This window comes from Lissotriton helveticus, chromosome 3_1 (assembly GCF_964261635.1).
Source record: "Lissotriton helveticus chromosome 3_1, aLisHel1.1, whole genome shotgun sequence".
Classification (NCBI taxonomy): domain Eukaryota; kingdom Metazoa; phylum Chordata; class Amphibia; order Caudata; family Salamandridae; genus Lissotriton; species Lissotriton helveticus.
The window spans coordinates 1,899,413,315-1,899,436,340 of record NC_136061.1 but is presented as its reverse complement, the minus strand read 5'-3'; the positions used below and the strand labels follow the sequence as shown (position 1 = coordinate 1,899,436,340).

Sequence of the window (23,026 nt, the reverse complement as noted above, 5' to 3'; positions counted from 1 at the left end):
TAATATTTTTTATTAGCTGAGGAAGATTTTCATTGATTGGAAGCAGGTTTTCTTAAGGGAACGGTTGGAGATCAAGAATCACAATCACCAGTCCAACGATGACTCCTTTTTTTTTTTTTTACCCACAGCTTGGAAGGTCACAATTAATGAAGAAAGATCATTTTTGCATTAAAAGCTGTCAGAAATGAATGAAGTGAAAACATACTGATGCTTTTTCTTGCAACATATGCATCATACCACCTTAGAAAAATGAGTCATCATTCTGCAGCTGATATTTTATAATTTTTTTCACTTGCCTGAAGAAAATGATTTTTAAGCAAAATATTACAGTATGACATTACAGCAAAAATAGGGAAGCAAGTTTTCTCAGTGAAACTTAATATATCGGAGTAATGTAAACAATAACCATTTTCTTCACGTTGATCGCATTCATTCAAATGTCTCTGTAAAAAGAGTTCTCATTTGAAAACAGAGACAGGGCCTTTCCATTGGTATTGTCTTCATGGTTGGTGTGTCTCCTCTGAGGATGACGGGGAAGGTAGATTATCCAATGCGCCTGCTTCTGTAGAGAAAAAACGAAGAAAACGTGTTATACACAAACAATGTTAAATGGCAACATTAATTACAACCAAAATCTCAACAAGTTGAGCTTTCATGTATAATATTGTGGAGTTATTTCATATACCCAGAGAATCACAGAGAAATCTTATTACGAGTTTGGCTGTCCTCGTGTCGGCCTTTATTGCCATGCCAACAGGAGAACTGCCAAGCCTGTCGTGCACACACCCACCAGATTACAAGTGTATGGTGTGGCATGTTGAAGGGGGGCAGTTCGAGGGGGAAACAATATGTGCTCCCTACATGCACCCCAGGACCAGAAGAATCCAGGGGCAAATTACTTTTTTTATTTTGTCCCCACTGCTCCCATACCCGTGCCCACTCCCCCCTGTTAGAACTCCCTCCCACCCCTCCTTGGAGAACCCTACCCCCATTTACCTGGATACCTCCAGCTTCTGCCCGCTGGCAATCCCCACCTACTCCCAATATTACTATCACTATTTTAGTGCTATTTCTATGCGTCAATCACTAACTACATACTCAATTATATGTCAAGAGAAAACATTTCTGTTACCTGAGATATATATATATATAAAAGACAAGGATAGTTGATTAAGTTTTTAAATTTTTAGGTTCCCCAGGAGCTCATCCACTTCCTGCACTCTTTTATCAAAATACATTTTATTGTTAAACATGATTTTTAATTGTGAAGGGAATTTTAATTGAACTGTTGCTCGTAGCTTCCTAAAATCGTCCATTCTTTTCCCCATCTCCCACCGTCTATCCAAAGTGGCATGAGAGAGATCTGATCTGATTTCAAAGGTAAAAGAAGAGTCTCAGGATTTTAATGATTTCAATTTAAGGGCAGCTGTTAGAATCTCTTCCTTGAGGGAGAAAGTTAGAAAATTAATCAGGAACTTCTTGGGTTTTATCCGATTTGGATGTTTCCTAAACGGATCCCGATGAATTATTTGAATATCTCTCCTTAATTCCTCTTCTGAGGCCTTAATATGTATGGTGTCTTTAATGAGAGATACAATAAAAGATTTGAGGTCCTCACCCTCCTTCCCTTCAGGTATATTTAAAAGCCGCAAATTGTTACGCCTAGAATTGTTCTCCAACAACTCTACTCTTTCTCGAAGCACGGCTTCCTCCTTTTTAAGCACAGAGATATCTGTTCTGGCAAACCATCTCCCAAACCATCTTTAAGGACTTCCACCACCTTTTCCAAGGCAACCGTTCTTGAACTTAAACTGTCCAGTTTTTTCTCAAGTGATTCGCAAAATAGTTGAATCTCCCCCTAGTTTGATTCAGAAACTGCTAACCCCTTCTTGATGTCCGAGGCCATGGTGAAAAAGAAAGATTCCATCGATTTTCAGGGGATGCCTTTTGTGGAATAATCTAGGGAAAGTAAACTATATTGTTCTAATGCAAACAATTTAATGAGCTTGATGGTAACACTACCTGGGTGGAATGCACTTAAATGACCTTTTTTCGAAGAGGGTTGTAAGAAGAGTTACAGAACAAGTTGGCCAGATTCCCAGAGCTTCCGCATTCAATGAACTTCTGGATCAGGTTCCCCTGACTGAACAAAGACTTAAGGAAAGAATAGAAAATAGAGAAACCAGAGCCTCACTTTTACTCCTCTTCCCTGAGTTTTCAGGTGGACTGAGCGAAATACTGAGCTACGGATCCTACTAATTCTTAACATGATGTGCCGAATGAACTAATGGAGCATGGGTCCATTAGATGCCCAGTGTCAAAAGCTAAAAGAGATCAAAAAAGTAAGAGAGGCTTGTGTCTCCATTGTGCAAGCCCAAATCACCTACTGTGAGACTATACTGATTGAGCCAGACCACAAGGCAAATGCCAGATTCTAGCTTTTGCATAGATGCTCAGATGTGTCCAGTTCCTGCCCGTTGTATCAGATTTAATTCTTCAAGTACACCCTGGGCAGTTCATCTGTGTTCCAGCCTTCTTAGATTCTAGTGCTTTTGGAATGTATATGACTTGGACTGTGTCTAGAGACTCCAACTTCTGGTCAGAGAGAAGTCTTTCTCGAATTATGTACAATCCATAGAGGGATCTCCATTGATATCAGCTTTAGTGACATCCATCAAGGTTCCTAACTTAGTGTATTGAGGCACTCATAAAGAGATGGTTGCCTTTGATCTAATCACATCTCTGAACTATGCCATAATGCTTTGGATACCATGGTGTAAATACCATAAACCCTATGTCAATTGAGAGACAAGGGTTGTCTCTCTTTTTTCCTAACTTTTTATAAACAGTTGTTATTCTGACTGGGGCTATTGGGCTCCAGGGGTACACGATTTTTCTGAAGACCAATCTCATTCCATTATAGCCCAGACCATGTCAAATTCTATGGCTTATCATGAGTTTTTTAAAGTCTTTCAGAAGCCTACTTCTTTGTCACTCCCTCCTTATACTGACGAGGCTGCGCATCTCTTCTTGCACTTGGCACTTTAGCTGCTACTCGTGTTAACATCTTGCTGCTTACCTATTTCACTGTGTGTTTTAAGACTGCTTTTAAACGTTTAATATTTTAAATACATTTCTTTGACCCCAGTGCTTGCTCGTATATCTCCACATGTCCATACTTTGAGCCTCGGTCCGGTCCACCGCGGCTTAGCCATTTGTGTGAAGAGCGGGCTCTTTCCTTCACTGCGGTGAATGCTCCAATAGCAACGCACTTCTGGTTGGGCTCCAGAGGGCGGTACATGCTTGGGGATCTCCTCTATTTTAGATGAGGAGAACACGGCCGCACAGCGGGCGCCCTGCTGGCACGCCGAAGGCATGCCTATGGCAAGCCCGTCTGCGCCCGTCCATACCTGGACATCGCCAGACGCCAGGCATGCTGTTGGTTTAGCTAAAAACAGGCTCACCTATGCCCCGGCCAATCTCCTGGATATTAGTAAAGTTGTCGGTACTTGTAACCACTCCTCAGGGCTCCTTCCAGAAGTCCCATTTTGCTGTCTGTACTGTGGATTCAACTCCTGGTCATTGACTCGCTCATTGCCTTCTCTTACCTCACGTTCTGATAATGTCATTAAACTACTCAGCCTCAATTGTCGCTCATTAGTTAAACACCATTCTGACATTCATGACATGCTAGCTGAGGAATTACCAGATGCCCTTTTTTTAATTGAGACCTGGCTATCTGCCCACTCAGAGTCAGTGCTACGACTGGTCCTCCCACAGGGTTTTAACATTATGACCCTTAATAGATAGTCTAGAGGTGGGGACATGGCCCTGATTTTTAAATCTTGCTACACCTTTCTTTCACTAAAGAGACTCTAGCTGGCAGTGAGTGTGCTCGCTTCAGGCTCTCTTTGAACGCCTTCTATAAAATGTCTGTGTTAGTTTTATATCATCCACCTGGACCCTCTAAAGAGTTTAGGCCGTCGCTTGTGGAAACTGTTAATATCTTCGCCACAAGGACAGCCAATTTTAGTGTCATCTGGGATTTGAACCTGCACTTAAAAAAGTCCCAGGAAACAGAGTTGGGCTACTACTTGGCTGATTTGGGTGCCTGTCAGCTGATGCAATTGGTTCAGGGTCCCACTCACTCTGCAGGACATCTGCTAGACCCGTTGTTCTCAAATCTCCCTTCTTTATCAGTCCACACTCCTATTCCGGTCTGCTGGTCAGATCACTATTTGATTACTATGTCTCTCTCAGGCGTCTTCCCTCCGTGGAAGCAACTTCAGAAGGCTGTTTTTAAGCGCCCCTGGCATAAACTTGATCTCGTCCAATTTCATGCTCTTCTCTCTAGAAATGCTTTCAGCATGCCAGAGGACCCTGATTCTGCTGATAAAGCACTCTCAGATTAGATTTGCAGTCCCCTTGATGCACTCATCCAGGCAAAGTTGTCAGTTAGCTGTAACTTCAAATCCAACGCATGGTATAACGATGATCTCGCCATTTTGTGTAAAACCTGCAAAAGGCTGGAATGGTCATGGAGACGGAGTATGACCCTTCTCAGAAGAAGTGTTATCAAGCAGCAATGAAAAGTTACCATAGGGCCATTCACACTGCGCGTGCAGCCTATTTCGCTGGGGAAATCAGGAGCACTGGTAATCCTTCCAAAACTATCTTTTCCATACTGAAAAGTTTAAAACAACCTGGGGTCCTGGTAGCACCTCCTATTTCCTCCAACGAGCAGTTTGAGGCTCTTGCCACATTTTTTGTTGAAAAAGTGGAGAATATTTACCTCTCCTTTACTCACACTGTTTTGAGTTCCGACCCATACCCGGGTCTGCCCCATACTCATATATTGGATGCATTTCCGCTGGTCTCCTTGGAGAAGCTACAGTTAGTTTGCACCAAGATGACACCCCTTTGGCCATCCATTTGAACTTTGATTTTTGTTTTCTCTTTATTTAGCTCCAGCTGTTCCTTGTCCAAGTACGCTACGAGATTGTTTATTGATCTCTGTAACCCAATAGGGATTTGGCTCAGCAAAACTATGTCATCCGCATAATGTAAGATAGCAACTGGTTCGTTGGCCAATTTCGGGGGATGGAGTTTGGTTTTTCTATGTGTGGTGCAATATCAGATAAGAACAAATTGGATAGGCTTGGGGCAAGGACACAACCTTGTTTCAGGCCTCTTTGAGTGTGAATGCTTGCGGTGGTACTCAACCCATCACCCAGCCTAACTCTTGCCCAGGTGTCCGTATACAGAGAGATTATGGCATTAGGCATTATGCTTGGCAAACCCCATGCTTTGAGTTTCTTCCAGAGCTGACTCCTGCTCACTCTGTCGAAAGCGAATTTGATGTCCACGAAGCAGGCGAACAGATGGAGTTTCCTTTTTTGTGCTTTTTCCGTTAAAAGTGCTAGGGTGGTAGGTTGGATATTGTGCCCATTCCTTGCCTAAAACCTGTCTGAAAATTTGGGATAATGTTTTTTTCTTCCAACCAACCTTGCAGCTGAATTAACAGGCATGAAGCATACAGTTTTGCTTCGACATCTATCAGTGAGATTAGTCTATAGTTTCCTGGCTTGCGGTGATCTGCCTTTTTAAATATGGGGTGAATGATGTTCCCCATCCAGGGAGCCGGGATGTTGGACTGAGTGTAAATCTCGTTGAAGAGTGAGGTGAGGATGGAAGACCATAGCTCTGGGTTGTACTTAAAAATCGCGTTGGGGATGCCATTTGGCCCAGCCGCTCCCTCTGACTTTAGTTTCGATATAAGTCCACTTAGCTCTTTCGCGTTGGTCAGAGAGTTTATCTCGTTGGTGAGTGAATGTGATTGTAATGAGCTGCTTTCTACGAGATCCATGGTGGAGAAGGCTTGAGTTTCTTTCTGGTCAAGGTCTTGCCCGTAGGGCGTTCCTTCGGGACCTGTCTCTGCCTTATTATACAGGGATTTCACATGGGCAATCCATGTATCTGCACCAATTCCTGCTTCTTGCCGAAGTATTAGGCCGGATGTTAATTTGTTTATTATGCCCCAAAAACGCTGCTATTGGGCTTTTTGCTGGCAGATAATAATTGCAGCCAGATGGACCCTCTATGCGCTGTTTTTGCTCTCCCCAGATCCCTCCTATAAGTGCGCCTTAGTGGGTACAGCTTTGTTTTTTCTTGTTTTAGATCCTTTTTTCCTGCTTGAAATTAGCGTCGCACTTCTCTCGGAATCTCTCTTTTTTTGCTTTCTAAGTTCTTGATTGAACCTTGGGTCCCTTCTGGTAACAATTGCATTCCATTGGGAGGAGAGAAAAACTACCTCTGACTCAAATGATAACTAAGAGCTGCATAGAGATGGATAAATGGAAAAGATCTAAATGGCTAAGCTATGTAGAGGCAGTTTTAAAAGAGATATGTCTTCATGAACTTTTTAAAGATCCTTTGGTCTGTAAGAGGGTGTCCAAGCAGAAAGTTATTGCTATTTTTATGTTGATGGCTGAATATAAGTGTAGGGAATACCATAAAGAGAAACATGTAGCACTGGTTTATTACCTCAACCCACCACTAATGGAGGGAGATTTCTCTACCTATTCAACATAAACAGTTCTCAACATAGATTCTTACTGTTAAGATTCTGCACCAACTTGATTCCCCTAATGCTTGGCTATCCTGAAAAAATGTATAACCACTCCAAGTCAAGATTGTGCCCGTGTGATAATGTATCAGCTCAAACCGAACTGCATTTGTTTTTATTTTGCAGGCTCTACGAGAAGCCAATTTTAAAGAAAATGGAATTTAAGCAGTGTAGGGTAGCAATATCCTTCTTAAAAACACTCCCAGGTCCTTTGGTTTGCTTCTCTGTAGCAACTTTCCTATGGGCTTGCAAGAGAAAAAGGAAGGGGATGACATGCAGTAAATTGAGTTTGATTAGCAATCTCAACGTAACTAGACCTATGATATGAAATGTTTTTTATAAATTTTTTATCTCTTTTTGTATCTTTTATACATTTTTTATCTCTTTTTTAAATCTTTTATACTCGTTCATCTCAGCTTAGGATTCTGAAGAAATATTCGGAATTTTAAATGATAATATTTTGTATTAACATCTTTTTATAGATCCATTTGTATGTGCTTTTATGGTTATTTTTTAAGATGACCCAATAAAGATGATGATTGATTGACTGACTGTTCATAACACAAATGATTTACGATACTCAAATGATTTATGACGGATTTATGATCAGCAGCAAAATGATTTATGACACCCGATTTTATGATGGTTCATGATAATGATTTATGATCCTGGCCATAAAGCATGTCCAGGGGATTGAAAAATGAGTATGTGTATAAGGGTAATAAGACTGTGGTCAACAACGACCACAAAACTACAATGAGTGTTGGCTGTCCTTTGGTTATACATTATAAGAAGGTGTCATGCCATCTTGGAATGGGCACAGTGTGGGTGTTATGCATGCTCCTCTGAGGGCAACTGTTTGCAATACAGTGCAAAAAACTTTCCATCTCCCTTGGCTCTCCTCTGAGCGCACATATAGCCTGGTGCAGTGCAAAACAAAATATGCTTTGCATATACAACCTGTTAGACCTGACATCATTGGCGTGAGTCTCCCTTCCATTTTTGATGGATTCCCTCCTCTGTTTTGACATATTTTTGCTGGGTGTATGTTTTGGGCCCTGTGCCGCTGCTAATCAGTGCCACAGTGCAAGTGCTCCCTAGGTTAAATTGATATACTGATTGGATTCCATGATTGGCTTATTTGATCTACTGTCAGCCCGTAGTACAGTGCACCATGTGTGCCCAGGGCTTGTAGAGCAAATGCTGCTGGTGGGCTTGCAGCACTGGTTGTGCCACCCACAGAAGCAGCTTGTAAAGTGTGCCTCAGGCCTGCCATTGCAAGGCCTGTGTGTAGTCTGTGACTACCATGTCGACTTGGCCAAGTGCACCCACTTGACAGTCCCTAAACCTTCCATTTGCTTCACATTAGACACTCCTATGGTAGGCCCAAGGGCAGGGTGCATTGTAAGTATAAGGTAGGACATGCTCTGATATTTGTAGCATGTTCTAGTAGTGAACTATATTGAAACCAATGGCCTTCTCCATGACTCACAACATGGATTCAGACCAGGCTGTAGTAACGAGTCTGCCTTAATAGAGATGGCGGATTCCGTACGATGGAAGCTGGACGGGGGTTCGAGAGCGGTGTTCGTGCTGCTTGATCTTTCGGCAGCATTCGACACCGTCTCTCACCCCGTCCTGCTTGACCGCCTTCGAACTATAGGTGGTCAAGGTAAGGCCTTGGACTGGCTATCTTCCTTTCTATCTAACCGGACACAGGCGGTGTTTACCCCCCCTACACTTTCATTAGCCGTCCGTTAAAGTGGGGAGTCCCTCAGGGCTCCTCACTGAGTCCCCTTTTGTTTAATGTTTATTTTTCCCCCCTGGCTGAGCTTATTGCTCAGTCAGGAATTAAGGCAACTTCGTATGCTGATGACATTCAGCTTCTGTTTTCTTTTGACACTCCTACCCAGACTACTTTTGACCCACTGAAAGATTGTGTTCGAAACATCGCACGCTGGATGGATAACAATTTCCTTCGGCTGAATGCAGGAAAAACGGAGGTTCTCTTTTTCCATCAACCTTCCCCTCTGGATTCGAACCTCTGGTGGCCACTAGATTTAAGTGCGCCCCCCCCGCCCTCAAGGAAACAGTAAAAAACCTGGGGATCAGATGGAATACTAACCTTTCCTTCCATAACCAAGTCCACACGGTATCTGCTGCCTGTTTTTCTAAAATCAGAATGATAACATTTTTTATCAACTTTCTCCCCAGTAACACCAGGAAAATCATTGCCCAGGCCTTAATAACATCCCATTTGGATAATGCCAATGGCCTGTACCTTGGATTTGCTTCTGGCCTCTGTCATCGGCTTCAGACAGTCCAAAATGCTGCAGTTCGGCTGGTCTGTGGCCTCTCTCTTCGGGAGCACATCACGCCTCATCGACGCAGGCTACATTGGTTGCCAGTCCAAAAAAGAGTGGAATTTAAAGCCCTCACCATGGCTCATCGTGCCACCAAAAGAAAGGGCTCTGCGTATCTCTCTTCCAGCCTTCGCCCCTACAGTAATACCAGACCTCTCCGATCCAACTCAAAAGGACTGTTGTCTACCCCTAGATTCAAAAAAGTTCGATCTGGAGGAAAAACCTTCCAGGTATGTGCAACCTCTCAATGGAACAAACTTCCCATTTCCATTCAAATGATTCAGGAGGAGCTACCATTCCGCAAAGCACTAAAAACATTCCTCTTCTGCTAAACCCAAATATGTAAGATTCAGCAAATATGCAAGAAGCGCCGGGACACCCCGTTGGGGTAGCTGCGCGCTATATAACACACACTAAATAAATAAATAAATAAATTACAGCCATTTTCGTTTTTCACTATTGAAGGCTACCTGTTCTCATAGACTAGAATAGCAGTGAAGATTGTTACATCCCTACAATCCTAACTGACTCAGGGAACATGGTAGAAATTCGAGTTTAGTATGCCTGAACTCAGAATAATAAAATACATCTTTTAGTAAAGTTTATTTTAATATTCTGTGTTTGCAAATACCACTTTTAGAAAGTAGGTATTTGCTTGCCTAACCATTTGAGCCCGTCTCTGCTGACTTGTGTATTCCTTGTTTGTGTGTGACAGGGCTGGGGAAATTCCAGGAGACAGTCTGGGACAGCCCAGTGGTGAATAGGGAGATTTACCTCCAGATGGGAGGGGGAGAGTGCACCTGGGACCTGAATAGGGCTGGGCCTTCCCTCCACAATCCTGTCAACAGAGGGATCACTGACATAATATCGACGTCACAAATATCGAGATACACAAATATCGAGTGAAAAATATCGAGTGACAAAATATCGACTCCCTATCTACAAACAGGTAAGTACCAAAATATCGACTCCAAAATATCGACTTACAAAAATATAGACTGTCAAAATATCGATTTTTTTAAATGTCTTAAAATTAAGTTAAAACTAATATAGTAATAAATATATTTAATATAAACTTAGAAATAATTATTTTAAAAATTTAATTTTAATAAATAATTTCTATAATAAAAAAAATTATTTTTAGCGTAGCATAGAAAATGGTTAAAATTTATTGTAACAACTATAGTGAGTTCAACATTAGCAAAAGTGTTGGATAGCGTAGAGGTAAAATTTACTATTCCCACTCCAGTGGGTGCAACAGTAGGGAAAGCGCTGGATAGCGTAGGGGTTAAAATTACTATTCCCACTCCAGGGATGTATCACGTTACAACGCATACTTTTACAACACCTACCATTACATCAAAACTTTTACAACACAAAAACTTTTACAACTCATACATTTACAACGCAAGATTTTACAACGCATATACCTTTACAACGCATACCATTACAACGTAAGTATTGGTAAGTATATAATATTTTTTTTAATATAAATTAATTTAAAATATTATAATATAATTTAATTTTATTTAATTGTATTTAATTAATGTAATTTAAATGTAATTTTATTTTATTTTTACAAAGTACCCCTGTACCCCAAAAACCCTAAACTGACCCTGAACCTTAAAAATACCCCTTTACCCAAAAACTGAAAACTGACCCTGAACCCTACAAATACCCCTTTACCCAAAAACTGAAAACTGACCCTGAACCCTAAAAATACCCCTTTACCCAAAAACTGAAAACTGACCCTGAACCCTCAAATACCCCTTTACCCAAAAACTGAAAACTGACCCTGAACCCTAAAAATACCCCTTTACCCCAAAAACTGAAAACTGACCCTGAACCCTACAAATACCCCTTTACCCAAAAACTGAAAACTGACCCTGAACACTAAAAATACCCCTTTACCCCAGAAACTGAAAACTGACCCTGAACCCTAAAAATACCCCTTTACCCAAAAACTGAAAACTGACCCTGAACCCTACAAATACCCCTTTACCCAAAAACTGAAAACTGACCCTGAACTCTAAAAATACCCCTTTAACCCAGAAACTGAAAACTGACCCTGAACCCTAAAAATACCCCTTTACCCAAAAACTGAAAACTGACCATGAACTCTAAAAATACCCCTTTACCCAAAAACTGAAAACTGACCCTGAACCCTAAAAATACCCCTTTACCCAAAAACTGAAAACTGACCCTGAACCCTAAAAATACCCCTTTACCCAAAAACCCAAACATATAACATTTAAAAAATAATTATATACTTAGCAATACTTACGTTGTAATGGTATGCGTTGTAAAGGTATCTGCGTTGTAAAAACATGCTTTGTAAATGTATGCGTTGTAAAAGTTTTTGCGTTGTAAAAGTTTCGTTGTAATGGTAGTGCATAGTAAAAGTTGCGTTGTAAACATTGCATACCCACTCCAGTGGGTGCAACAGTAGGGAAAGTGTTGTATAGCGTAGGGGTTAAAATTACTATTCCAACTTCAGAGAGTGCAATAATAGGGAAAGTAAATACTTCACAAATAGATATAAATAACATAAATAGTAATACCAATTACAAATAAATAAAATATTGTACTTGTGTATAAAAAATATTAAATATTTATTTATAAATACAAAATAAAATTATTTATTTATACAAATTGCCTACTCATACTAATTAATTACCTATTAACAATAAATTAATTTACAATTTCAAAATTAATAAATTAATTTTAATTACCAATTATATTTTAATTAATTACCTATTCAAAATTAATTAACAATTAATTCAAAATAAATACCAATAATTTAAATGACATATTTAATTAATGAGAATTAAATTATTTCCCACCCTATTCCCCTATAAACCCACAACCCGCTACAGAAAATAAATGAATGAAATTAACATATTTATCAATTAATCAATTAAAATTATTTACCAATCATATTTTTATTAATTACCAATTATTATTTAATTAACAATGAATTCCAAATAATTAAGAATAAATAAATTAACATATTTAATTAATTATAATTAAATTACTTCCCACCCTATTCCCCTATAAACCCACAACCCGCTACAGAAAATAATTTAATAAAATTAACATATTTATCAATTAATCAATTATAATTAATTACCAATTATATTTTAATTAATTACCAATTAATACATAATTAACAATTAATTATAAATAAATATCAATAAATAATTTTAAAAATGTATTTAATTATAATTAAATTACTTCCCACCCTATTCCCCTATAAACCCACAACCCGCTACAGAAAATAAATTACTAAAATTAAAATATTTATCAATTAATCAATTATAATTAATTACCAATTATATTTTAATTAATTACCAATTAACAATTAATTAACAATTAATTCTAAATAAATAAATTAACATATTTAATTAATTATAATTAAATTACTTCCCACTCTATTCCCCTATAAACCCACAACCCGCTACAGAAAATAAATTACTAAAATTAAAATATTTATCAATTAATCAATTATAATTAATTACCAATTATATTTTAATTAATTACCAATTAATAATCAATTAACAATTAATTCTAAATAAATATCAATAAATAAATTAACATATTTAATTAATTATAATTAAATTACTTCCCACCCTATTCCCCTATAAACCCACAACCCGCTACAGAAAATAAATTACTAAAATTAAAATATTTATCAATTAATCAATTATAATTAATTACCAATTATATTTTAATTAATTACCAATTAATAAGTAATTAACAATTAATTCTAAATAAATATCAATAAATAAATTAACATATTTAATTAATTAGAATTAAATTACTTCCCACCCTATTCCCCTATAAACCCACAACCCGCTACAGACTTATATTACACAAAAAATAAAAATTATTATTAACTTACCTTAAATTCGATATTTTTGTTGGCTATATTATGTCTAGTCGATATTATGTCCATTCTATATTTTTGATTCGATATTATGTCCATTCTGTTCGATATTAATTTTCTCTAGTCGATATTTTTGTTGTCTATATTATGTCTAGTCGATATTATGTCCATTCTATATTTTTTACTCGATATTCTGTCCAGTCGAAATAAAAGACTCGATATTATGACTGCCCACCCAACAGAGTGCTCCAGAGCTGCATCTTCCCTCCCCTGTGCTGGCTCCACCTCCTGTGGGGCGTCTGATGTTTCTGCCCTGCACAGTGAAAGGAAGAGAAGAGTCATGTAAACACAGTGCTCAGGAACTGGTTTGAACTAGGCAGAGGCCTCTCTGCCTTCAGAGAACAATGGATTTTTTGGTATAAATATTGGGACCCAGTCCCACAGACTTTAGATCACTACTGGAACAAGAAACCTTTCTGCCAAGGAGAAGAATCAAGGAAGCTGCAGGAGTTTGGACTGCCCCTCTGCCAGTGTGCTGTTTGCTGGGTTGGCCTGCAGTGGTTACTTCATTGCCAAGGGGAAGGAGAAGGAACTTTGTAAGGACTTTCATCTACAGAATATTCTCCAAGGGCTTGAACTGTGCTTGCCTCCTGCTGAAGTCTCAGGGCCAAAAGACTTCACCTCCAGCTCCCTCCTGAATTTCCTAGCTGGGAATTCTGACTCCAGTCACTTGCGTGCCGCTGGGAGCTGGAAGCGCGACGCATCGAGAAGAAGCGTGTCGCTGCCGCAGCTGAAGTCATCGCAACGCCGGAGAAGTGAGAGTTTGACGCATCTCCCTGGAAGCGTGTGTTCATTGATGCTGTCTGCTGTCGCATCGCCGGAGAAGCGCGACGCATCGAGAGAGCTGTCATCGCATCACCGGAGAAGCGCATCGCAGGGCCTGTCGCGGCTCCAAAGTTCAGAGTCGTCGCAAGGCTGCCAGGGCGTCATTGCATCGTCATCGCATCGCCGCATCAAGGGCGCCATCTTCTCGCATCGCAACTGAATCATGGCATCGGCATCGCATCACATCAAGGCGCCATCTTGCGCAACGCAACAGGTCGAGAATCTACGCATCACCTCCGCACCGGTAAGGCTCACGACGAGTCCCCTACTCTGCGCAAGCATTGAGGAAGGACGCAACCTTTCCGCCGGGTCACGGAACCAACGCATCTCCCCTTCTGCAAGCCTTTTGTTTACTTTGCGTGCCGCATCCAAGAACTTTGTTGAGAACTTTGTTGCATTTACCAACAACTTGAACTAAGAGACTTTTATCATCCTTTAAGTAACCTTTAGTATAGTATTGTGGATTTTTGTCGTTTGTGGTCTTGTGTTTAAGTCTATATAAAGAATACCTATTTTTATAAAAACCTGTGCTGTGTCCATCTGTAGTGCTATCACTGTATTACTGTGTATATTCACAAATGCTTAACACACTGCCTCTGAGATAAGCCTGTCTGCTCGTGCCAAGATACCAAGGGGGTGAGCAGGGGTTATTAAGGAGAGTAATCCCCTTGTCCTGACTTAGAAGTAAAGGGCCCTATTTGGACAAAGGTGATAACCATTGCCAACTAGAGACCCCCAGATCTAACATTGGTGGTCAGCGGTGAGGATTTGGACTTTGCATTTGTGTTTCATATACAGTAATTGGTGTACACTACTAGTGAGTGCAGACCAAACGCGACCACATACTTTTTTTTTTGAGAATCCTTTTTCCTTGGAACTGTTATTTTTTCTAAAGACTCCCAATTCTTACTACCATGAGTAAACCAGCATCTGTTGCATCTATGTATCTTGATTTTGAGGAACAGAGGTTGGAAACCTACACTGTGAAACAGCTCAAGTATTTCTGCAGGAAATTGAAAGTTGCTACACCAGGCATTTCTAAAAAGGAAGACTACCAAAAGGTGCTGAGGGCCTGGGTAGAAGCCAGAAATATCCCTATCTTGTTGTGGAGCCTGTTGGGGATGCAGATGGGCAAATTAATGGGAAAGAATTTTCAGCCAGGGGAGGGGTCCCGTCCACACCTGGCAGCAGCATCTCTTCCAAAGACCTGCCCCCAGACAACTGGAAGACAGGAAGAGAAATACAGCACTGAAGCTGGAGTTGGCTAAGCTTAAGATGGAGGGTCAGAGAGATGCAGAGAATAAGAAGTTGTCTTTGGAAAGAGAGAGAATGAGAATGGAGCATGAGAGAATGTTGAGGGAGTTAGAGATCAAGGCCAAGGGCTTAGAGATCAATTCCTCTGGTGGCAGCGCACCATCTGTGCCTTCAGAAGGCAGGGTACATAGTCCCAAGGATGTCATAAAAGATTTTCACAAAGGTGAAGATATTGGTCAGTGGTTTGCAGCCTATGGGATAGCAATGATGGCCCACCGGGTCCCTAAGAAGGATTGGGGAGCGGGGTTGTGGGGCCACTTTGTCACTGAAGGTAGGGACACTTTGTTAGACCTGCCCAAAGAGCATAGGATGTCTTATAACCACATGAAGGAAGCACTGATGACAAGGTATGAGTTAACTCCAGAGGTCTATAGACAGAGGTTCAGGAATTGTAAGAAACTGGATGGTTGGGTCAGGGGTAGCAATGTTGATAATTTTTCAGCTCTCTATGATTTGATTGTCTGGGAGCACTTATCTGCTAATTGTTTTCCAGAGCTAAGCCAGCACCTTGTTGATAGCAAGTTGACTAATCCTAGAAAGCTTGCTGAAGAGGCGGACCGCTAGGTCAGTATCAGGGTCCACAAGGGTCTTGTGGGAGACTCCGCCAAAGGTGGGCAGGGTCCCCAGCAGAAGAGTGGGGAGGACAAGGGTAAACAGAGGGAGTTCCAAAAAGGTCCCCAAAGTAATTCCCAAGGGAACCAGGGTAAGGGTTCCCAGGCTCCCCCTGAAAAGAAGTCAGGACCCCCAACAGGTAAACCTGTTCATAGGGGGCCTGTTACCTGCTTTCAGTGTAAGCAGGTGGGACACCGTTGGTATGATCCCCAGTGTCCTCAGAAAGGACAGTATGTGCCACCCCGTGCACCACCCCATCAGATAGCCAGTGTAGCCCTGGGTGGGGAGGAGATGGGTGCCCAAGGTGGGTTGGGTCCCGCAGAAATGTCCCTTGTCTCATTGGGAGATTTTGAGATGGTCCCTAAAACTCAGCTGCCTGATAACACTAAAAAATACAGGCAGTGGGTGACCATCAATGGCCATAGAGTGGAGGCTCTCAGAGACACAGGAGCAAGTGTGACATCTGTCAAGTGTCACTTGGTCTCTGAGTAGCAGGTAGTCCCTCATGCATTCTTCCCAGTTGTTGCCGCTGACAACACGGAGAGCCTTTGCAAGGTGGCTCAAGTTCCCTTTGAGTGGGGGGGGGGGGTCCTCTGGTTCTCTTCAAGGGGCTGTGAGGCCGTCCATGCCTGTTGATTGTCTGTTAGGCAATGATTTAGAAAGCTCCCCTTGGGCTAAGGTGGAGAGGAAGGCACATTTGGAGATGTTGGGTCTGCCTGAGTGGGCATGTGTGACCACTCGGTCTATGGCAGCTAAGGGTGTTCAAGAGACCCTGGAGCCTGAAAGTATGGCCCAGGGATCTGCCTTAAAGAGAAGAGGTCAGGGGCATGGGAAATCAGCCCCTATTGTTCCCACGGTCCAGGAGGAGGCAGACCCTGAGGGGGATGCCCTGGAACCCACTGGTGAGCCAGTTTCTGAACTGGGGTACCTTCCTGAGCTGACCCATTGGCCGCAAGAAGGGGGTCCCTCCAGGGAGGAATTTTGTGAAGAGCAAAGTGCCCTTCTCTTGTGGGTTTGAGGCAACAGGCCACAACCAGGCAGCAGGTGATCAGTCTGGATCACATTGGATCTACTGGGAGAATGGTCTCCTGTATAGCGAGCCTAAGGTTGCTGAGCCTGGGTCAGCCCGTGTGCTGGTGGTACTCCAGCGCTTCAGAGCCTTCCTACTGGGTTTGGCTCATGATGTTCCATTAGCTGGTCATCTGGGGCAGAACAAGACCTTTGAAAGGCTTGCCTCCCACTTTTATTGGCTCCAGATTAGAAAGAGTTCAGATACTCATTGTAGGACTTGTCAAACTTGCCAGGCAAGTGGGAAAAGTGGAAGGAGGCACAAGGCCCCTCTCCAACCTTTTCCCGTAGTCAGTACCCCCTTTGAACGGGTGGGCATTGACATTGTGGTGCCACTGGACCCCAAGACAGCCATGGGCAACAGGTTTATCCTGGTCTTGGTGGACCATGCTACCCGGTACCCGGAAGCCATTCCACTCAGGACCAATGTTCCCTCTAATATTTTTCCTCTGTGTGCGGCAGTGTAAGGTCTATGTGCGCTGCAACCAAGGCTATGTGCGCCAGTAACCAAACCGCACGTGTGGGTGCCGCGCCAAATATCACTCCAAACTTGCTTAAAAAAGTGAAAAGAGGGGCATTTTCTCACAAACAGATCCAAGTGAATGTTGTTAAGGCTGGTTTGAAACCGTCCCACATGTCAATTTGAAACCTTGGCAGCTATGTTGCTGCCTTTCTTTTCTTAATAGAGCTGGGCTGTGGGTTGATTGTGTGCATTTGTTCAAGTTTTCATGTTAATATCAGCTCATGATGGGCGCTGCGATTAACATGAAAACTTTAACAAATGCAGTTTCAGGGCTGGGTTAGGGTAGGGCCGCATCAGGCTTTCGACTAACGCATTTTAATGCTAGTGTCCACATCACAGCATTAAAATGCATTAGTCCTGTATTCTAGCACCCCTCTGATAATACTGCAATTGAGGTACACTGCCAATGAAGCAGCACCAGTATGCTAAAATGGTCTAACATATATGAGTATGCAACTGCGCCTTCAAATTTAGACTACTATGCATCAGAGATAGAATATTCATGAACAGCGCTGAGCAGGCCTGGCTGCTAGCAGTTTTAGGCAACAATAAAAATGTCATGATAACTCCGGTAATTAAGATAGATGGAGTTTTGTCAAGTGAAAGTTTTGACTCATGGAAAGGTAGCGCAGAGGGCTAATTTGCCTGCTGCAAATAACATGTACCATCCAGATCACAAAGTGCACATAATGTAAATGGGTCAGTGGGTCACTGCTTTTGTCAGTGAGATCCTTTTTATACGTGCAGTTTATAAGTCAAAAGCAGCATTTCTGAGGCCTGCTCCGCATTCCAGGCATTCCTTTGCCGCGGTATTATGGGAGCTGGCGAGCAGGCCGCCCTTGCTGCAGTGAAGTCGCGAACAAACGGGCAATTATACACAGAAAATACAAAAAGAACTAAAACAAAATGCTTTATCCAAAGAAAGGCTCCTTGGCTTTTAATAAAAGAAGCTAGTGGTGCAAGGAAAAAAAATAAGAGCAGACAAGACTCAAGTATATAATGGTTTGCAGTTTCAAATATCCATAGCTAGCACAGATGTATGAGCTTAATTATTTATAATAAGTGTTATAAAGTTCCACATGTCACCTAGGGCCCTCCAGATCATTAGTCAAAAGATAATACTGAAATGGTGGAATGAGAGTAGTTGAAACAGAGGGACTTGGAGAACAGCAAGGGGCCTAAGGTGGGCCCCTATCAACCAACCATTCGTTAATCCTTCTGCTGAGTTTGTGAATTTGCTTCAGAATTCGTCTGAAAAGTTTGGGTTTCAGGACTTCCTTAATTGAAGATCATTAATTACGATTTGAAACAACTAGGACGAGTGAATGTAAGATTGCTTCCACATTGTCCCATTAACCACCACTCTTTCTGTAAATAGTCAGCAAGATGCAACATTTCAAAATTCGAAATTTTAAATCTGAATGTAGTCCATAGTGCATCACATACCATAAAATTAACATGTCTCCCCCCACCATCTCATGATCCCTCCCCTCACGATGGTCCCAAAACTCTGTTCTCAATGACCACTGTATATTAATAGCCACGTTCATTGAGTGTGTGCCATTTAGAAATTAAGAAAAAAAATACATTATCTTGAAGCAGCGAGAAAAGCTTTGCCTCTCCAAGCAGTGGGACCAGACACACCACCATAAGAATGTAAAGCCTCTCCGGGAACTGCTATGGTGAGATGAGGCAGCTCTGAATCACGAGAGTAATGTTCCCAAATAACCATCCACAACTTCGTGACAACTGTCCTTGTGAAGACACTGAACAGAGACATTTCAATACTCAACCGCTATATCAAACTAAAAGGTTTTCTCCTCTTAAGACACTGAAATCTTTAAAATTTACACTGGTCTCATACTGCTTTCTCACATATTCATAGCTGCAACAATGACATCCATGCTCTCCCATTCCTTTCCCTGGCATTCAATGGTAACTTTGAAGTCACATCCCATGTGAGTGGTTGAAAGTATAAACCAACCCATTCACACCTATGCACATATGAAATGGGGTACAATGAGAAAAGATATGAGAGCTAGAGGTTTCCATTGGAAAGGTTCACGTCATAAAGTTAACAAAGATTAATCATTCTGACGGGTCTAAAGATGGTGGATCGATCAGATGAAAGACTTACAAACAGCACCCAAAATGCAGAGTGACATTTCCTATCCTTTCCATCTCCATTAGTGTATTGCAGCATCCCAAACACGAATCAACCAAGCATAGAATCTGTATTTGTAGATCACGGAAATGAATGATTAACTTTTATAGTGGCAATAATAAATCATTTTTCACAGCCTTTCCTGTGACTAAACACGATTGGTAAGGTGGGGAAAGATCCATGTTAAACGTTTTTCATAGACTTCTCATGGGGAAAAATATTTTAATGCCTACAATTCATACGTCACATATATGCAAGTATTTAATATGGTAATCGCTGTAGTAAACTCCTGGCCACCAGCCCTAATAAAGATACGAGATTTGCAATAGATTGCCGCGTGGAGCACTAACCAGTCTCATCAATGGCCAGCACTAATTTCGCCATTTCAGGCGCTCGGCATCCGCGTTTGTATTCCAACTAGATGCCAACCTTTTCAAAATACCCACCCAATGGCTTCCTGCATGTCTTATCTTAATAGAGCGCAGCTGTGGTGTGATTGTGCGCCTTTCTTAACGTTTTCATGTTAATGGTAGCGTCCATGAGCTGCAATTAACATGAAACCTTAAAAAAAAGAAAGGCACAGAATCACACCCCACAGCCCAGCTCTATTAAGACAAGAAATGTAGCAAGACTACAAACACAGCGTTTGCTTTTAGGTGATTCTAAAAGCACACGCTGTGTTTGGTGCTGCATTTTTTTTGTTCTCCAGAGTGTGGCTGAAGGGCATATCGTGTGCTTTTGTTTAAAACATTTATGTTAATTGCAGCTCGTGATGGGCTCTGCAATTAACACGTATGCTAAAGCACACAATGAAGCCCACAGCCACACTCTAGAAAACAAAAGGAATTTGCCAGTTTTTCGCGCTGCTTCGGTGGTGCGAATGCTCTCGGAGATGTGTGTGCGCGCCACACACATAGCAGTGCGCGCTCGGGGGCATTGATGTGCGCAGGAGCCCAGCCGCGCAGGTTCCAGGGAAAATTGCTCAGGACAGTGACGGTCCCCGTGGTGGGACGTGCACTGATGGGGATTTTCTCCCGTGTGGGGTTCCCCAGAGAGGTTGTGTCTGACCGAGGTGCAAACTTCATTTCCAATTATATGAAGTCTCTGTGGAAGGAGTGTGGTGTTACCTACAAGTTCACCACTCCTTACCACCCACAAGGTAATGGGCTGGTTGAAAGATTTAACCGGACCCTTAAGGGCATGATCATGGGTCTTGAAGAACCCATGGGGCGTAAGTGGGACGTCCTCTTGCCGTGCCTTATGTTTGCCTATCGAGACGTGCCGCAGAAGTCTCTAGGGTTCAGCCCCTTTGAGCTTTTGTATGGTCACCCGGTAAGAGGACCTTGAGTTTGGTAAAGGAAGGCTGGGAGCAATCTCCCAGGAAACCCCCCAGGATGCATATAGTTACATACAGGCCTTCAGAAACCAAACCAGGCGTTTCAGGGATCTCGCTCAGGCGAATCTGGAAGCCAGCCAGGAAGAGATGAAGCGGTGGTACGATCAGAATGCCACTCTGATTGAGCTTCAGCCTGGACAGAAAGTTTGGGTCATGGCCCCTGTGGAGCCTTGTGCACTCCAAGACAGGTGGACTGGTCCATATGAGGTGGTGGAGCGCAAGAGTGATGTCACCTATCTGGTGAACTTGCGGTCTCCAAGGAACCCTTTGAGGGTCCTTCATGTTAACCGCCTGAAGCCCCACTTAGAAAGGTCCGAAGTGGGCATGCTCCTAGCAACAGATGATGAAATGGAGGAGGAGACCGAGCCTCTTCCTGACCTCCTGTCTGCAACAGAGCAAGATGGGTCAGTGGATGGTGTCAGCCTCTCTGCCACACTGACCCCTGATCAGCAGCACGATTGTCGCCAACTGTTGGGGCAATTCTCTGATCTATTTTCCTTGGTTCCTGGTGTCACAGATTGGTGCGTCCATGATGTGGACACTGGTGACAGTCCTCCTGTGAAGCACAAGGCTTACAGAGTGACTGACAAGGTTAGAGCTTACATTAAGGAGGAAATCTCCAAGATGTTTGCTTTAGGGGTCATTGAGTCTTCTAACAGTCCTTGGGCCAGCCCAGTGGTCTTGGTCCCAAAGGCTGCCTCGCCGTGTGCCACACCTGAACTCCGGTTCTGTGTGGACTACAGAGGGCTCAATTCAGTCACCAGGACTGATGCACACCCCATCCCCAGAGCTGATGAGCTCATTGATCGGCTAGGAGCTGCACGGTACCTCAGCATGTTTGATTTGACGTCTGGGTACTGGCAGATCACCTTGACCGATGGGGCTAAGGAGAGGTCAGCATTCTCCATACCAGCTGGGCACTACCAATTTCAGGTTATGCCCTTTGGGATGAAGAATGCCCCTGCCACCTTTCAGAGGTTGGTTAAGTAGGTATTGGCTGGACTGGAGGATTTCAGTGCTGCCTACCTGGATGACATTGCGGTGTTCAGCGCTAGTTGGAAGGAACACTTGCAGCACCTCTGGGAAGTGTTGATGGCACTGCGCAAGGCAGGCCTCACGATCAAGGCAAGTAAGTGTCAGATCGGGCAGGGCTCCGTTGTGTACTTGGGTCACCAGGTAGGAAGCGGCCAGGTGGCGCCCCTACAACCCAAGATTGATACCATCCTGGCATGGGAACCCCCAAAGACTCAGACGCAGGTGAGAGCCTTTTTAGGACTCACGGGGTACTACAGGAGGTTTGTCAAAGAGTATGGCAACATTGTTGCACCTTTGACTGAGCTGACTTCCAGGAAGCAGCCCAAGAAAGTGAACTGGACTGCCACCTGTCAGAAAGCTTTTGATGCCCTGAAGACTGCCATGTGCACAGCACCCGTGCTTCAGGCACCCAACTTCTCAAAAGAATTCATTGTACAGACAGACGCTTCAGAGCATGGTGTGGGGGCTGTTCTATCACAGATTACAGAAGAGGGCTTTTACCAACCTGTAGCCTTCATCAGTAGGAGATTACTTCCATGGGAACAGAGGTGGAGTGCAATTGAGCTTGAGGCATTTGCTGTGGTTTGGGCGCTGAAGAAGTTTAGACCATACTTGTTTGGGACTCACTTCCGGGTTCAGACCGACCACAGGCCCCTCAGATGGCTGATGCAGATGAGGGGTGAGAAGCCAAAGTTGTTGAGGTGGTCCATCTTCCTACAGGGTATGGACTTTACGGTGGAACACCGCCCTGGTACAGAACACGCCAACGCTGATGGTCTCTCCAGATTTTTACGCCTTAGTGAAGAGAACTCCCAAGAGGAAGGGTAGGTCTCCCCACATTTCAGCTGGAGGGGACACGTGTTAGACCTGACATCATTGGCATGAGTCTCCCTTCCATTTTTGACAGGTTGCCTCCTCTGTTTTGACATATTTTTGCTGGTTGTATGTTTTGGGCCCTGTGCCGGTGCTAATCAGTGCCACAGTGCAAGTGCTCCCTATGTTAAATTGATATACTGATTGGATTCCATGATTGGCTTATTTGATATACTGTCAGCCCCCAGTACAGTGCACCATGTGTGCCCAGGGCTTGTAGAGCAAATGCTGCTTGTGGGCTTGCAGCACTGGTTGTGCCACCCACAGAAGCAGCATGTAAAG

General features: G+C 42.7%; 1 protein-coding gene across 2 annotated transcripts in view; it reads right to left on the bottom strand.

Moving 5' to 3' along the window:
• Positions 1-268: 268 nt before the first annotated feature.
• Positions 269-23,026, bottom strand: part of LOC144825200 (galanin peptides-like) — a 257,154-nt gene continuing 234,396 nt past the window's right edge. The window contains exon 7 of one of the 2 annotated variants that reach the window (XM_078684053.1): positions 269-562. The gene's annotated coding sequence lies outside the window, so the exon portion shown is untranslated. The remainder of the gene's footprint in view (positions 563-23,026) is intronic. The other variant, XM_078684052.1, reaches the window with a different exon arrangement.